Genomic DNA, 7,514 nt, shown 5'->3' with positions numbered 1-7,514 from the left:
GATTGTTAATAAAGTTGGATGGAGTGAGGAGCAAATCCCAGCTTTCTTTTGGTTGATCTCCTTTGAGCCTATCGATCGTACCTAACTTGGGTTTCAGTTCCTCTGCTCCATTTGGAAGCATCACCCTCTCCGTATTTCGCCTTTCGTTCCTGGAGATCAGAGGGTTTCTGTGACGCTCAGCCCTTCGGCAGACCTGGGTAGAAGGGAGGATTATTTTTGTTTACCCAAGGCAAATGGGGAGGCGGGAACTCCATGCTGACTCCACACGCTCGCCTGCAGGTGGCGCCCCTCCTCTGTTCATCCGCTCCCGGTTCTGGCGCTAATCCTCTAAGGAGGGAAACCTGGCCTGCAATCGCGCACCCCAATCCCGAAAACCCAGAGTGTGGAAAGCGCCCGAGGGACGATTTCCCAAGGGAACTTCAGGAAAACGTCTTCCTCATCCTGGCCATAGGAATTGACCTGTACCTAGAATTCTCTCAGTGGGCCACGCTGATTCGTGCTTCTGTCTGTCTCTGCACGTGCCATTTGCCGGCAATACTTGTTCCGTGCTACTTTGTCCCACTAACTCCTTCCTAGCAAAACTCAGTGCAGATGTCACCTCCTCAGTGAAGCCTTCCCTGATTGGTCCCTCAGTTTGGGCTGGGAACCTCTCGAGTGTGCGTTCACCACGCCCTGGGCATCGCATTTGGATGGAGCTACTGTATGTATTTTTAAACATTTTATTAGGGGCTGGCCCCGTGGCCTAGTGGTTAAATTCCCTGCGTTCCACTTTGGCAGCCTCAGGGGCTCACTGGCTCGGTTCCCCGGGTGCGGACCTGCACCACTCGTTGGCCATGCTGTGGTGGCATCCCACATACAAAACAGAGGAAGATTAGCACAGATGTTAGCTCAGGGCCAGTCTTCCTCACCAAAAAAACCACATTTTAGTATAGAGAACTTCAAACTTAAAAAAAAAGGGCCAGCCCGGTGGTGCAGCGGTTAAGTTCACAGGTTCCCCTTCTCCTCCGCCTGGGATTTCCCAGTTCGAATCTCTCGGGTGTGGACATGGCACCGCTTAGCACACCATGCTGTGGTAGGCGTTCCACGTATAAAGTAGAGGAAGATGGGAATGGATGTTAGCTCAGGGCCAATCTTCCTCAGAAAAAAAAAAAGAATAAATGATCTAATAATGTCAATCTTACTGAACTGTAATTTCTGATTTTCTTATTCAGTTCACCTGAGGGGTAACCTGTCTTTTATGACCTTTGGTCCCCAGCCCCTGTGCCTGACACAGATACTCAATAAAGCTCTGAGGAATAAATGGAAGCACACTTGGTCCCATTTCTCTATTCGTACTCTTCCTCTTCTCCCTCCTTTTCTGGGAAGCCCTCCCCATCTGTGCCTCTTTGAGAGGCAAGCAGGTTGGCAGCCCTGGGCAATCCCAGAAGCACTCAGGACTGAGGGTGGCTCGCCATGACACCCTCCTCCGTCACAGCTTGTAGGGGCTTTGGGACCACACACGTGTCCAAACTTCAGCTCTGTCTTTTTTTTAATGCACATGACAAATTATTTAATGTCTCAGAGCCTCAGTTGCACTATCTGTAAAAATAGAAACTGTTTGCTTTGGAGTTGTGAGAATCAAAGGCGATACCCAGCTGCTTGGCACACAGTAGTTGTGCAATAAACCCTGTTTCCTTTCCTGCGGGTTTTATGTTGATTCTAGGGAAATGACTTCATCCTTGGGGAACAATGGCTGTTATTCATTATGCAGCTGGAACAATGACGACACGGATCTTTGGGAAACCCCAGCTTCCCCTGCCCAGGCATCGGAAATGGAACACCAGCCTCCCCGCACACCCAGGCCCTCTGTGTGACAAGGAGGCCAGACTGGCTGAGGCAGACGAGGAGGGAAACAGCACCCCTGCAGGTGCCTTCCCAATTTTATACGTCCATTCTTCCACTCGCTTGTCCATTCATCCGACACGCCGTGTTCTTGAGTGCCTCATCTGTGCAGGCACCGGGTTAGGTGCTGGGGTCGGTGGTGACCAGACAGACGCGGCCACTGCCCTCACAGCCTGTGGTGTTTTTGGATGGGGTGAAGGGAGAGACAGGTGCACGTTGCAACAAGAGCTAAGGGCTATGCATAAAAAGTGGGGGCTATGGGAGCAGATGACGGGGGATCTAACCCAGTCTGGGGGGTGGGAGGGCTTCCTTGAGGAAGTGACACTGAAGCCGAGATGTGAAGGACAAACGGGAGTTAGCTAGGCCAAGTGCGTGGGGAGACAAGTACTCTTCCATCCTTCCACCCTGGGCTCACCCTATTTCCCCATCATCTCGTGGGGTGCCCCACATGGGTGCCCAACACAGAGCTCCCTGTCACAAAGCTCAACCTGGGCCTCACCTCCCCAGCCTCCTGGTCCAGCCCATCTGGCCTCTTCTCAATGCCTGCAAGAGCTAGAGTCTCCTTCTCACCAAGGAAACTGCATGCAGAGGACAGCTGAGAACTGTGTCCCCTTCGAGGAGCACTTGCCTTCTACCCAAGGAGGCAGGGCAACTGTCTTTAAAGAACAGATGCCAAGTACTGAGAATCTCAGGCACTTTCCAGCCAGTGTTCTGGGAGATCACAAATGGCTGCTGACTCCATCCTGAGCACAACCTTCTGGCCTGCAGGGCGATCTCTCTTCTCTCCCTCCATCACTGCACCCCTTAGCTTCTCCCCACCAGAGCAGTCTGGCAACACCCAGAGCCCATCCTTCCTGCTTTGGCAGAGCCAGAGACCCTGCTTTGGCGGGGTGGCCCAGGGGATCAGGCGAGGGCACACAGGTATTCTGTTGCCAGACAATGGGACCCAGCGCAGCCCAGGGGAAAAAGTGAATTTGGCGTCAGCCCAGGGTGAGGTCAGCCAACAGATGATCTGTGAGCCTCCAAAGGAAAAGAAAGATCACCAAGAATGGAGCCAGGCTGCTTTCACTTCCTCTTCTTGTCTAGGCTGGCAGAACAGGGCAACGCTGGCAATCAAAGGCAAGATCCTGGAAACGCTCTGAGGCTGGGATGGGGAAGCGTGTTCCCGGTCAGACTACAGTCATGTGGTGTCGTCTCTAGCGCAATGCCGTCTCGAATGCTGTGCCCTTCAAGGGATTTGTTCACAACTTGGTCATAGGCAGGGTGATCAAGGATGACACTAAACTGGGCAGAGAGATAATAAAAATAATTGTAGCTAGGATTTATGTGCCAGGCACTTTTCCTTTTGCCGTATACTTTTTGCTTAATAGTGACCCTAAGAGGTGGGAATTACTGCAGTCCCCAGCTGACAGAGGAGGACACAGATTTAGAGGGGTTCTGGAAAGCGCCTAAGGTCACACAGCCAGCAAGTGGTGAGATGGGCTTGGAAAACCATCTAAAGCTCCTTGCCGGCACTTACAAACTCCATTCATTCATTCATTCATTCAACAGATATTTATTGAGCTCCTTCCACGTACCAGGCAGCGTTTGAGGTAAAGCAGACAAGACCCTGTTCTCATAGAGCTTACATCCTCCCAAGGAGAGTGCGAATAAAGAAGTGGACGAATTCAAAAGAGAATTTCACAGAAGTGCTGTACAAATTAAAGTAGGATAAAGGATAGGGCCGCTTTAGACTGAATGGTCAGGGATGGCGTCTCTGTGCAAAAGGAGCCCCTGTGGGGAGGATCAGGGGAGGGCCCTTAGGCAGGGGGGGGTTTGGCCCCTTTGGTAAACAGGGTACCTGACTTTCATGGGTTCTAAGTAAGATGTGACTCTAGACTGAGTCTACACTCAATCAAGAAATTGATTAGGAGAAATATAACGTCTTGACTTGTGCTCAAAACAGCAGTGGCCTAAACACAAGGCACTGTGGACTTGCCGCAACTGGGCTTGGGTGAGAGAAGCTGGAGTTTCAGTTGACCTGGCAGCGTTAACATAGCCTTGGTTGCTCTGATAAAAGTAGGTTCTGGGTTGGAACCTACTCTCCCCTCTTGGAGCAGGTCAGGCCCCACCTGGAGATCTGTGCATGCTCTCTGCACTGCCCCTTTAAGACATCAACAAACAAAGTAGATTCTCTCCCTAGAGGACCGTCACACCAGGGAGGTGAGCAGGGCGGGTCAGAAAAACCATTTTCCCCAGGTAGAGATCATTTGTGGAGGCATGAGGGCAGCCTCCAGAAAAATCTAGGTTCAGTGGGAAGGAGTTATAAGGAATCAGATTTCTTCCCCCCCCTCCCTTTTTTCTGCTAATAAAATGAATATGTGTAGACATTTTCTGAAGTAGAAAAAAAGGATAAAGAAGAAGGGACAGAAATCATTTTTTTAAAGTATGCTTTTTTTTTTTTTTTGGTGAGGAAGATTGGCCCTGAGCTAACATTTGTTGCCAATCTTACTGTTTTTTTCTCCCCAAAGCCCCAGTACATAGTTGTATAGCCTAGTTGTAGGTCATTCTATTTCTTCAATGTGGATGCCGCCACAGCATGGCTTGATGAGTGTTGTGCAGGTCCACTCTCAGGATCCAAACTGGCAAACCCTGGGCCACTGAAGCAGAGCATGTGAACTTAACCACTTGGCCATGGGGCTGGCCCTGAGAAATCATTTTTAATCCCACTGTCCAGAGGCAATCACTGATAATACTTGGCATAATTCCTTCCAGTACTTTTTCTAGGTTTTAAAAATGGTAGCTGAATCATACTGTGCATATACACAATTTTGTTGATGCACAGGAGTGTGTATAACTATCTAGAGAGGCAGAGGAACAGAGTGGTCAGAGAGTGGAATTGTCCTGGGCTTGAATCCTTATTAGCTGTCTGACCCTGAGCAAGGTGTGCCAGCCCTTATCCCTGCTACCTCGTCTGTAAAATGAGAATAATATTAGTATCTACCACATAGAGTTGTTTGAGGTGTAAATGAGCTAACGTTTATAAACACTAAAAACAATGCTGCACATACCTAAGTTACGTGATGATTGATAAATAAATACCACCCTTCTTTCGTTTAACATTGTCTCATAACCATTTCACAGTGACATCAAGATGTTTTATGTAAACATGTATTGTCTGAATAAAATTCCATCGTGTATTTTCAGTTTCTTTAAACACTCCCCTAATGTTAAACACTGTTTATTTCGAATGTTTCAGTATTTATGAATGGTGATCATCTTGTGCCAACCATTGGCTCTACCTTTCCAGTTGGTTCATTTGGATAGAGTTACAGAAGTGGAACTAGTGGGTTAAAGGATGTACTTTGTTTTTTTAAAAAACTTATTTTTAGATAGGAAACATACACGTGGTAAAAAAGTCAACTGATACAGACGAGTACACAGTGGGAAGGAAGTCTTCCCCCAACTCCTATTTCCCAGGTCCCCACTCAGTGGCCCCAGCATTTGTTTCTTGTTTATGCTCCTGGAGATTATAAGTGTAAACAGCAGATGTATGTATGTATAACCTGAATTTTTTAAAAACAAAAATTGGTGTACTACAAGCACACCTTGCCCTTTTCTCCTAATATATCTTAGAGATGTTTCCCATCGTTACATAGAGAGCTTCCTCATTCATTTTAATGGCTGTATAGTATTTCTTGTTACAGATAGACAATAATTTAACTAGGGATATGGGCATTTTAAAGATGTTTGACGCATATCAATAAGCCGTTTAGCAGAAGTGAGCTCTAGTTTATATCAGATAACCCCTATAACCCCAGTCAATTAGTGGGCCCAGGATTAAAATCCAGATGAGCTCAAAGCCATGCTATCTCTGCGAAGATGTACAAAGACCCATTAACAGTGGGGTCCCTGGAGAGGGGAAGGAGTTGCTGGAAGTAATCTCTCCTCCCGGCTCCCAGGGAAGATCTGACTGAAAATGAACAAAGTTGACTCATGAGGTGTAAGGTCCTCAGGTTTTGAGATGTTTGGACGCCAGCCAGACAGTTGTATCCTCTACACGATCCTGCAGTGTGGAGTGAGGGGACCGTGGCTGCACAAGATCGGGCGTGCTCTACCTAAAGACACTCATGTTCAAACACATTTATACCCTGGACTAGATAAACATCAGTTTGAGACCTCCACGATGGCAAAGAGATGGTTGAAAGAGCAAACTCTGTGCATGTGTGTGGCTGGACTCGCCTCCATCTGAGCCCTGAGTATCTCTCCCACGGCCTGATTTCGCCTGCAAATCCTCTCAGGTGTGGCCTGGAGAAGAGGCAACGCTCGTGAACATCTTACCAAAGTGGCAGGGAGAGGGGAGGGCAGGCTTCCCTGGGGACAGAGCACATCTCAGCTCCATCCAGGGCCAGCTTCATGGGCATGAGAGCTGTGCAGTCTCACGGGGCCCCGCATTTAGCACAACCCTGCACTTACTTTAATGCTCTCCTGTTTTCATCTTGAAATTTTTAATAATTTTTTAACAAGGGGCCCCAGATTTTCATTTTGCACTAGGTCCTACAAATTATATAGCCAAGCCTGTCCCTATAGATTACAGGAGAGTGGTGACATGATTTTTTACTGCCTTAACCCTACAAAGGCAAGACCCTGAATCTTCCTGGAACCCGGGCCTGCAGCGTTGAAGCAGAGATGTGGCCCAGGAGTGCTTTGGCTGGAGAAGAAGCGGGGAAAGACAGGAGGGGGTGGACGAGAACTCTGGAGAGGTTCTAAGGCCTGCCTGCCCCGACATCTCACCTGCTCATTTCCTCACTACACAAAGATGAGGTCCCCAGGGAACAACGAGGTCAGCAGCCAGCGCACACCCATGCACTTGGAGCCCGGGCCTGGCTGTGCTGTGGCCTGACCCCAAACTTGAAGGCGGAGGGATTCGGGGCCCGCTCTGGGCTGGAGTCTGGGAAAAGCACATTATATACATGTACTATACAGACAATATTACATCTCCATCTTACCAAGGACGAAACTGAGGCTCCGTGGGGTTAAATAATTGGCACAAAATCACAATAGTCTCGAAGTATAACAAAGAAGGAAAAGGAATCACTTTTTTTTTTTTTTTTTTGAGGAAGATCAACCCTGAGCTAACTACTGCCAATCTTCCTCTTTTTGCTGAGGAAGACTGGCCCTGAGCTAACATCCATGCCCATCTTCCTCTATTTTATATGTGGGACGCCTGTCACAGCACGGCTTTTGCAAGGCAGTGCCATGTCTGCACCCGAGATCCGAACTGGCGAACCCTGGGCCGCCGAGAAGCGGAACGTGCGAACTTAACCACTGCGCCACCAGGCCGGCCCCAGAATCACTTTTAATCCCATTATCTAGAGGAAACCGCTAATAATGTTTGGTAATTTCTAGATTAGGTGCCATCTCTGAAAAGTTGCACAAAAAAACTCACTGCAATTGTCTCCGGGAAGGAGTGGTGGAGACTGGTATCACTTCTCACTTTGGTACATTTTGAATTTTGTCCCATGTACGTGTGATATAAAAATGTATTATTTTATATAAATAATAGTATAGAGTAGGCTTTTTGGACTATATAAGAAATAGATGAGGACTCTAGTCATTTGAACTGTTTAGAGTATATAACATGGTTTCTTTAC

This window comes from Equus quagga, unplaced genomic scaffold, assembly GCF_021613505.1.
Source record: "Equus quagga isolate Etosha38 unplaced genomic scaffold, UCLA_HA_Equagga_1.0 220_RagTag, whole genome shotgun sequence".
NCBI classification, from domain to species: domain Eukaryota; kingdom Metazoa; phylum Chordata; class Mammalia; order Perissodactyla; family Equidae; genus Equus; species Equus quagga.
Note: the sequence above shows the minus strand (reverse complement) of the source record.